Here is an 11634-nt window from a genome sequence, read left to right as displayed (position 1 = left end):
GGTAAGCTCATTTTGGTGTAAAAATTTTTTGGAATCCATGCAGTCTTTTGTTTTTATAAAGCACATTTTACATTAACTTTTTGAAGACTCCTCATAGAAGATGTAAACTAGGCTGGAAGCATCTAAAGGGCTAGGTAAAATTATCAGCAGTTGTTCACAGCATCCAGTAAACAGAATAATAGGAGGGAGCAGGACAGGAAGGCAGTTCTCTCAAAGACAATACTGGTTTTTCCTTCAAGAGGTGGTCAGGTTCAGAATAAGTCCCCACTTTCCAAGAAAAACAGAAAACAATAAGCAGAAAAAAATTTACCTGGTAAATCATACTAACAAAGTGCTAAATGGACTAAAGGAATGAGGGCTAGAGACAGACATGGCTACTCTTCAAAAAATCAGAAGGACAGGGCAATGCTGGGAGCTGCACCCGTGATATCAGATGCTAATTCCATGAAAATGTGTAATTCATAGGAAGATGAAATCCTTGCTTCAGCCATGTGCCAAAGTCCATTTATCTGGCCTCTGCTGCTGCTTGCAGCTATAATAGTTTTTCCTTATCTGCTACCTCCCACATTATAAATATGCTTCTTGTTATGTCCTCAACTAAATGTGCTGGCAAAAGAATACTGAAATTTAGCTAGTAGTTTTCTAGCTCTCATGATAATGGAGAGAACTGAGTGTATGTTATTGTTGAAAGAACAGTCTTCAGTGGCAGGTGCTTGGCCTAGTGGCTAAGACACCACATCCCACATGAGAATGTTTGAGTTCAATCTGAGGTCTGCTCCTAATCCTATCTTTTTTCTAATGTACACCATAAGAGAGGGTGAAAGCTCAAGTTTTTGTGTCTCTATTGCTTATGTAAGAAACTCAGATTGAGATCTTGGCTCCTGGCTTCCACCTGGCCCAACCCCCAGAAATTGTAGGCATTTAGTAAACTAGCAAATGGAATAGAATCAATCAATTAGCATCTCTCTCTCTCTCTCTCTCTCCCTCCCTCCCTCCCTCCCTCCCCCCTTCCAAATAAACAGTTATTTTAAAAAGAAAAGTCATGCTGAAACATCAACAGACTTTCTGGTACTGTCTACTTCTTAAGTGGATTTTTGCTCTTATACATCCTACTAAGCAATTTTATACAGCACCATATTGATACCTAAAAAGTTGTGAATATTCCTTTTACAGAAACACACTCACCCTTTGCCCAGAAAGAAGCAGTACACAGTTCCACTCATCAGTGAATCACCTGGATATCCCTACAGGTTATATACAGTTTTTATGACATATTTTTTTCTAGTTTAAACATAATAATCTAATTTGGATATTGTGTTATAAATGTCACATATACAAATGTAAATATATCTATATGTGTATAGAACTACAACTATTACCCTATATTCTTATAATAAAGAGAGTGATGGGATAAATGGTTAAAATATACAAATATGACTATAAAACAAGGAGAATTATGTATATCTTCTACATTCATGATTTCTGTATTCATTCACAAGATATTTATAACCTTACTACTTATAACTTCTACTGATCCAAATTCCCTTCATCCTCAACACATTTGGATGTGATTCTTTACTTGGAAGGAAAATCCAGCTTCATTCTTGAATAGCCTTGAATGTGTGTATTTGTTTCTATTTGCCATTAATTTTTAATTTAAAAAAATGGCACACAAAAATTGTATTTCTAGGGTATCATGTGCAATGTTCAATCTGGGTAAACCTATCTATCTCCTTGAACATTTCACATTTCTTTATGGTGAAAATATTCAAGATCTTGTCTTCTAGTTTTGTTTTTTTTTTTAAGAGAGAGATATGGTACATGATCATTATCAGTAGTTATCCTACTATGCAACAGAACACCAGAACTTCTTACTTTAATTATAGTTTGCAATCCATTAATCAACATTTGCCCATACCTTCCTCCCTTTCCTGCCCACTTTCCCCTGCATCTCATAACCAACATTGTATGTTTAATTTCTATAAGATCAACTTCTTTCAATTCAATATGTGTGAGATTGTCTTTCTGTGCTTGGCGTATTTCACTTAACGAATTGTCCATAAGTTAATATAGGATTAAGAAACTGGTGCACATAATTTATGGGATAATATTCAGTCATAAGAAAGATTAAATCTTGTCATTTGCAACAACATGGATAGAACTGGAGGTCACTATGTGAAGTGAAACTGGATGCATGGTAAGCCAGTTTTTGAAATTTTTCCATAGTCCTGGTTCTTGGGAGAACTTATTTGGCTTATCCACCTACTAACCAACCTATTATGGGATGTATGAGTTGGTCCACCAGGCAGCTGTGAGGCCTCGGATGCACCAAGAGACCCTTAACATCATGGTATCCAACTACTTGAATCCCAGTGGGTTGGTATTTGCTGTTGTGATAAATATGCTGTTGGAGACTCCTGCAACCCATATCAGAGTGTTTGGGTTCAAATTCTACCTCCATTCTCAATTCTCAATTCCAGGTTCCTTTCAATGAATAACCTGGGAGGTAGCAGGTGGTTGTTAAAGTAATAGAGTTTCTGCCACCAACATTGGAAATCCTAAATGAGTTCCCAGCTCCCAGTTCAGCCTGGCTAAGTCCCATTTGTTTTGGGCATTTTGGAAGTAAACAGTGGATGGATGATACCTCTCTCTTCTTTTTAAAATAATAAATAAGAACCATCTGTTATAGTACAAGAACAGAGCAGTGACACTCTGAGAATCAGGAAACACCATCTTCTTCTCCACCCATTTGTTATCCTACTCTCTCCTCAGAGCACCTAACGAAGGAGACTAAAATGTTTTTTAATTAATTAATTATTATTTATTTATTTATTTGAAAGAGTGACAGAGACAAGGGGAGAGGGGGAGGGGGGAGAGAGGGAGAGAATCTTCCATGTGCTGGTTCACTTCCCAGATAGACGAACTGGCCATGGCTGACCCAGACCAAAGCCAGGAGCTTCATATGAGTCTCCCACATGCATGTCAAGGGCCAGCACACTTGGGCCATCATTCACTGCTTTTTCTAGGCCATTAGCAGGGAGATGGATCCGAAGTAGAGTAGCTGGGATACAAACTGGCATCAATACAGGATGCTGGCATTGATAAGCCATGAGCCAACGCCTATTATTTTTTAAGATTCATTTATTCATTTGAAAGGTGGAGTGAGAGAGAGAGAAATCTTCCATCAGCTGGTTCACTCTCCAAATGCCCACAGAAGCCAGGGCTAAGCAAAGCCAAAGGCCAGGAGCCAGGAACTCTATAGAGGTTTCCCATATGGAGGCAAGAACCCAAGTATTTGGACCATCAACATCTGCTACCTTCCCAGCACATTAGCAAGAAGCTGAATTGGAAGAACAGTGTAGTTGGCCTCTCCAGTGGTTGCTTCCTACTATGCCACAATGCCCACTCTAGGACTAAAAGTTTTTCTTTTTTAATTAAATTATGTGAACATATGTATTCTGGAAATTTTGTTCATATGTGGTGTCTAGAGAACCTGGAAATATAACAGTTCCACATTCAGTCTCTTTTTATAGCAATTGGATTTTTAGTGCTGCTATACCCTCACGAACATTGAAAACACAGCCAATTCATCTGTTGACTTCTTAATTTCGAAAGCCAGTAACTGTGGTCACAATTAAGAAAGACCTAGCAGACTTTGGCAGTACTTAATGCTTACATATTTTAAGCCTAGATCTTCTAAAATGAGTTTCCAATTCTGGGCTAACCCAGCTTTGTACCCCTGCCTTCCACTTGGCCTATGTCAGGTTTTGAGACTTTGCTTGCACTTTGTCTTATAGCCTCAACCACAGAGCTAATCAGCAGCAGCCAAATAACTGTAGTTAGTAATGGATGTGAAGGAAATAAAATTCATGTTGACATCTTCAAAATGCTTTTTGTTGTAATTGATTCATATAAATTTCTATATATTTTGAATATTCATTGAAAATAAAATTACATCCAAGTAATTGACTACCAAGAAAATGTTTCAAATAAATCAGTGTTTAAAACTCTCCTCAGCAAATTTTGTAAGAATCTCCAAATAATGATTTTAGTGTAATTCAAAACATATTTTATCTGAACATAGTGGAATTTTTTGAAAATATGTAGAAGTATAGTAGTAATTAAATATAACTTCCTTAATTCAAGACAGAGGTATGCTCAGAAATATTCTTGTATGCCACATTTCAAAACAAATTATTGTGAAACAGAGATATGCATATATACAAATTAAATGTATAACACAATAACAATTCTTTTGCACAAGAATAAAGAAGCACAGTCTTTAAATTCAAGAAACTTGAATCTTAACACAAATGAAAACTTCACAATCAAATATATTTGTCCAGTGAATAAAGTAACGATGGGAAACTAATTTAAGACTAACTAAACTTCAAGTGAACTATGATATAGCATGACTGCTGTATTTCCATTTAAATGTTAATGCACATTGTCACAGATAAAAGTGCTTGGTATTAAAAAGTGATCTACATTCTGTGAGATTGGTTTTTGCAAATATATATTATTGCTATGGATACTATGTTATCTTCTTAGTGACTGGCAAGAGGAATATCTTTGTAAGAGGAGACTTACATTTACTGAAATGATTTTAATTTTATTCCCCTTTTTTCTCAAAATATTTTTGCTTGATAAAAGAACTACATCTGTATGGACTGTAGCTCTGGTTCTCAGGGGGAAACAGAGCAGCAATGCTACATCACTAAGAGAAATAATTGTCTGGTGAGAGGTGCATAAACACATAATAGGGTAAAAAGGTAGTACTTGGTGATTCAGAAGAAAGTTTTTTTTTTTTAAGTTTTTTTATTTATTTTACTTGAAAGTCAAGAGTTACACAGAGAGAGAAGGAGAGGCAGAGAGAGAGAGAGAGGTCTTCCATCCGATGGTTTCACTCTCCAGATGGCTGCAATGGCCGGAGCTGCGCCAATCCGAAGCCAGGAGCCAGGAGCTTCTTCCTGTTCTCCCACGTGGGTGCAGGGGCCCAAGGACTTGGGCCATGTTATACTGCTTTCCCAGGCCATAGCAGAGAGCTAGATTGGAAGTGGAACAGCCGGATCTCGAACTGGCACCCATATGGGATGCCTTCAGGCGCTTCAGGCCAGGATGTTAACCTGCTGTGCCACAGGACCGGCCCCCAGAAGAAAGTTTTGATCAAGACAAACAAAATTGCAATTAGTCATTTCTACTGAGAAATCACCACACTACTCAATATGACCTTCCCTTGAACATCTGCCCCAATCTTTTAAATTGTTTTCCTAAGCAAAATATATTATTGGGGCTTCTCTTTTTCTTAGAAGGCAGGATTGAGCCTAAGTTATCTGTCAAGATTACATTAGACTTTAATGAAATCTATTCACTGCATATCAGAGTTACATTTTATTTTGGAAAATAAACTATCACAATATTGCTAAGTAAGTAAAGAATAACTAAATTGCTAGCTTTTTTATATCTATGAGGTGGAGAAAGAAGCTTTAGTACAGATTTAAGAAGGTCAATCCAATCATGAGACATCAGTGTGTCTGCCAAATTTTAAAGAAATGTCACATCTCTTTTTAATATTGCTAGAAAGCTAATCAATATTAGTGGAAATTTGCTTGTGATACCAAAATCAGAATTCCTGATTGCAAGTCCTAAATGCATTCTACCTCTTTGACTATGGGGAAGTTGAGCATATTTCTGAGTTTCTTCACAAGATTGAAATAATTGTAAAAGCCATGTATTTCTCTGAGAAGTGCTGTGAGAAACAAATGGTAAAATAATTTCTGAAAATATTTGGCAAAACAGCAAAGAACCTCTTGGCATGGTATTCATAGAGGACTGAAATTGTACAGCATATGTGAGATGCAATATTTAAGAAAAATTGCATAATGGTATGCTTTTAGAATCTAATGACATGTATTTTAACACCATTAATTTGTGCTTTTTCTGTAAAGTGAATATTGTCTGCCCAAAGAAAGTGGTGGAAAAAAACACTGAGCCTGAAATAAACAGATTTGGAAATGCTATCCTTTCCCTTTACTTAACAGTAATTTGCTGGCTAAACCTGCCTTTTCTTCCATAAGAAAGGGGCAGACAGGACACCTGAAAATTTGTTGTGAAGATTACCATGAGCGTGTACAAGGAAATAGGAAACTTCTAGAACACTAGATGAACTCAACACATGTCAGCTATCATTATTATTTGGTTGAGTTGAGAGAGTTATCAAGTCCATTCTAAGGACACGAGTAACCAATTTACAACAGTAAAAATAAAATATTTTAGATATATCAGAAATACAAATTTATTTTTCAAAGATATGTTGTGATCAATATATATTTCTTTATGTTTCTAAATGAGGCATTAACAGAAATTTTGGTGGCTATACCAGTTTCAGGTTGCATCAGCACTAATGATGATAAAATTTTCATTCAACAAAAGTTAATTTAATGTTTGTCAAAGATAATTGTATATTTTTCCTGATTCAGATTGATCTTTTGCTAAGGTGGATCTGGCAAAGCTCTAATTCCTAGGCAATCATTCAGCATCTTGTCAAATTGTTAAAAAAAATAATCCACTGTCCAATAACCAGGTTTTACCAAGCTTTAACTGACTCTCAATTCCATTCCTTGGCTATGTTACTGCTTAAGTATCAAATAGCAGGGTAGGCCCTCTGCCATAATGTGCCCTCATCATCCAAGAAAGTTGCTAAGTACTTTGTTATGTTTCAAAGTGTCACCAAGTTCAGTGCCTTGCAGTTCTAGCTCATTTTTCTTGAAAGAACAATCCTAACTTCTCTCATTTTGTCTTTCATTCCTTACTTTTCAGCAAGGTGCTCTAATTAAATACTGAGTAGACAAGACGAATGTTTATAAACTATGTGTACATAATATGAGATAATGAGTGAATGCATGCAAAGTTCATAACACATGCCAAATAGTAAATGCTGAAAAATGTAATTATTGGAAATTTAAAAAAAATACTTAGATGTAATATTTAAGGCTTTAGAAAATACTTATGAATATAAAGATAGACACTCCTCCATTTTCTTCATTGTCACTAATTCTGCAAGGAAATCATGACCTTGAAGTCAGTATGATTTATCCACAAGCAGTTTTTTAATATGTTTATAGTTGACTTTTTAAAATCAGTGCTTGTTTTACTAAACTAAAACAAATCTTAGTTGATGAAATATAATAAGCTTGACGTAGATTCAAATTTGATCATGATAATAGATAATAATAATAATAATAATAGGAGTAAAATTATTTGTAATATGTGTTACATGCTTGATTTTTTTTCAATTACTTCATCTAGGTTTTGCACATTTTAGTCCTCATAGCAACTCTGTGATGCGAGTTCTGTTACTGTGCTCATTATAGAGATATTGTAACTGGAATTCAGAGAAGTTAAATTCCTCAACCAAGAATTGAATCTTATTTGTAACCTTGTAGTTCTTATACCCTAATTCCTGTATCATTTCTCAGAAAACAAAAGCAAAGCAAAACTGTGGAGAGACAGTTTTGTCAGTTCCTATCTACTACTATTCTTCAACATTATCTTCCACCATCCAGAAGGAAAATAATAATAAAACAGTAATTTTGTGTTACTCCCAATTTGATAGAATTCATTGTGGCTACTTCTCACCTCAATGGTTAAGTCAAATGTTAACAACTGTTCTCAAGAACTTCAGAAGTTAATCACATGTCCTACTTCCCAGAGAAATGAGAAATATTCTGTTAAGGATTCTGTCTGCTGCTTTTTGAAAATTAATAATATTTCATACTTTGTTTTGGCTCCTACCAAGAAGTGCACCTATTCTTGCCAAAACTGAAGTTTTTTTCTGGCCTAGGATTATATCAGTTCCAGAATTTTAGGGAATAGAATTAGTCTGTAAATCCTTTCTGGTCTCTGGAATTTCCCACTCTGCCCTCATCTAGTTTTCAGTCTGCACAGAAGTGAATCTCATGGCTCTAAGAACCTAGAGTTACTATTTCTCCTCTCTGCTTTTCATAGCATAGATTATTAAACGAAATGCACACTTGTTGTCTCTTGGATTCATTAATTTGTTCTCAACCAAAAAATTGTTTTAAAACTATTGGTATAATCATACCCAAAATATTATATAATTATTCAGCTAAAAATAAAATACAAACTACCTGTCTTTTTAAATTTTACTTTATTTCTCTAATTCCAAGTTGTCATAGTCTCAATATCTTACTAATATTAATTCATAATATTTATAACAACCCTATGAGGTATACTGTTGCTGTTTCTCTTAATAACTAAGGAAACTGTTGCAAAGAAATTAAGTAATATACTTTATAATGCACAGTTAACAAGTGTCAGAACTAGGATTGGAATATAATCATCTAATACTAGAGCACTAACATCTACATTCAGTTACTTCTTAAAGATTGACATTTGATAATGTTTAATATTTAAATGCAATCAATAAAACATAAACATTCTACTGAATGTTTTTTTATATTGTTACCAATTTTATGTGAGTATCCACAAAACATACTTTATAAGATACTTTTAGACTGTCCAAAATACTTAGCAATCTGTTTTTGTAAAAACATTTTCATTATTTATACACTGACACATTTTCCTAACATACTCATTAGCACTGTGTTATATTTTCTGTAGAAATATAATTTATTTTTCTGTTTTATTGCTTATATTGTGTCAGTAATTTCTGTTACTGGGGTCGGTGCTGTGGACAGCAGGTTAGACCACTGCCTACTAAAGCAGCATCCCATAAGGATTCCTGGTTGGAGTCCTGGCTGCTGCACTTCCGACCTGGCTCCATGATAATGTGCCTGGGAAGGCATCAAATGATGGCCTAAGTCCTTGGATTTCAGCACCCACATGAGTGACCTGAATGGAGTTCCAGGTTGCTGGCTTTGACCTGGCCCTGCCCTGGCCATCGAGCCATTTGGGGAGAGAACACTAGATGGAAGATCTCTCTCTGTGATTGCCTTTCAGGAATATCAAATTTTGAACAAAATATCTCTATATTATCTCAATCAATGCTATCATGTATATTCTTCCACTTCTCTTCTTACACATATGTAAATAACTATTTTAGGATATCCAGGGAGAAATCAAAGTAACAGATCAATTAAAAAGCATACTTTATTTAAAATAAATCATTAAATTTATTTGTAAATGTTGGGAGCAACTTTTGCTCTCATCAACAGAATCTGAATTATTTTTGCTAACATTTGGTATAGCCAGACTTTTTAAATTTAAACCTTTGGGAATAAAGAATAAAATATGATTGAATTTTCACAATTATTTACAAGGTTGAGCATTTTTTCCATGAGTTTAAAGTCTACATGTAATTCCTTTCCTGTAAATGCTTCTCCCTGATTTTCACCGGTTATTCTATCAACTTGTTTGTCCTTCCAGCAATGGAAAAGTTGTAGATGTTTATATAGTTTGCATATTAAGGTATAATAATTTGTGACTTTTGAAAATACCCTACATTGGATTGCACATATATTCTCATAATGATATTTCAAAATGAAAACAATGCTTTTAATATTAATGATCTCAAAATCAAATTTTATTTCCTGATGACTCAGTTAATGATTTTTCCTATCCCAAGATTGATAAATGGAACTTTCTAGGGGCACTTGCTGTGGCATAATGGGTTAAGCCATGGCCTGTAGTACCAGCTACCCACATGGGCACTTGTTCGTGTCCCAGTTGCTCCAGTTCTGACCCAGCTCCCTGCAAATATGCCTGGGAAAGCAGTGGAGGATGGGCAAGTGCATGGGCTCTTGCACCCACATGTGAGACCTAGAATAAGGCCCTGACTCCTGGCTTTGGATAAGACCAACTCCAGCTGTTACAGCCATTTGGGTAGTGAACCAGTGGATGAAGGATTCTCTGTCTCTCCTTCTCTTTGTAACTTTGCCTTTCTAATATACATATATATCCTTAACAGCTGTGCCAGCCTGTGTCTGCATCCAGCAACCAGTCACACCCAGCAACTAGCCAAACGGAGACTGCTGAATCTGGTGGGGAAAAAAAGATAGGGGGCTAGGAGCTCCTGACCGTGGAGACTTGTGTGCTAGGACTGTGAAAACGCTGAGGCTGTGTGGGAGGACTCAGGGTGTGGCTGGGACTTTGGGCAGTCACTCTGAAAGGCTCCACACAGTCAGGGCTCCTTGGTTACCTGGTGAGGGACATTGCTGGGGAATCTGAGCTTTCCCTGAGGACTGCACAGATCCTTTGTGAGGTCCTTGGGACAGAGCACACTCATAATGTACACATTCGGGCTAGCACCCAGGCACTGGTCTCCTTTGAGGAGAGGAGCTCAGCTGAGTCTACTCCAAAAGACAAGAACAAGTTTCCCTTCTGATTAAAGAGAGAGAGAGAGAGAGAGAGAGAGAGAGAGAGAGATTTGCCATGCCAAACCAGGGTGTGTCACCTCAAAAACATCCTTCATCCTGGAGCACTGAACGGAACTCCAACACACACCTCTAGGTATTCACTGAAAGCAGACATTCTGCTAATCTGCATACAACATAGCTAAATAGACCAATGAAGACACATAAAATCTGAACAGACCCATTACCAAGACAGAAACTGAGCGGCTCATGCCATGGCTCACTTGATTAATCCTCTGCCTGCAGTGCCAGCATCCCACATGGGTGTCAGGTTCTAGTCCCGGTTGTTCCTCTTCCTCTCTGCTGTGGCCTGGGAAGGCACTGGAGGATGGCCCAGGTGCTTGGGCTCCTGCGCCCGTGTGGGAGACCAGGAGGAAGAGCCTGGCTCCTGGCTTCGGATCGGTGTGGCTGTGGCCGTGGTGGCCATTTGGGGGGTGAACCAACAGAAGGAAGACCTTTCTTTCTGTCTCTATCTCTCTCTCACTGTAGCTGTCAAATAAATAAAAAAAAAAAAGACAGAAATTGAATGAGTAATAAAGACTCTCCCAACAAAGAAAAGCCCAGGACCAGATGGCTTCACTGCTGAAATCTACCAGACATTTAAAGAAGAACTAACTCCAATTCTTCTCAAGTTATTCAAAACAATTGAAAGGGAGAGAATAATTCCAAATTCTTTCTATGAGGCAGCCATCATCTTAGTCTCTAAACCTAAAACAGATGTCAGAGGGAAAGTGAACTGCAGACCAATTTCCCTGATGAACATAGACACAAAAATTTTCAACAAAATTCTAGTTGATCAAATCCAACAAGACATCAGAAAGATCATTCATCCGGAAGAAGTGGGATTTATTCCTGGTATGCAGGGATGGTTGAACATTCACAAATCAATCAATGTGATACATCACATTAACAAACTGAAGAACAAAAAGCATATTATTATCTCAATAGATGCAGAGAGCATTTGATAAAATACCATACCCTTTCATGATGAAAACTCTAAGCAAATAGTTATAGAAGGAACATTCCTGAACACAATCAAGGCAATTTATGATAAACCATTGGACAGCCTCCTATTGAGTGGAGAAAATTCGGAAGCATTCTCATTGAGAACTGGAATCAGAGAAAGTTGCTCACTGTAACGACTGTTATTTAATATAGTCCTGAAAGTTTTAGCCAGAGCCATCCAGCAAGAAAAAGAAATCAAAGGGATTCAAAGTGGGAAACAGGAAGCCAAACAATC

Source organism: Lepus europaeus, chromosome 11, assembly GCF_033115175.1.
Source record: "Lepus europaeus isolate LE1 chromosome 11, mLepTim1.pri, whole genome shotgun sequence".
In the NCBI taxonomy this organism is placed as follows: Eukaryota; Metazoa; Chordata; class Mammalia; order Lagomorpha; family Leporidae; genus Lepus; species Lepus europaeus.
The sequence above is the reverse complement of the archived record's forward strand: the minus strand, read 5'-3'. Positions refer to the sequence as shown.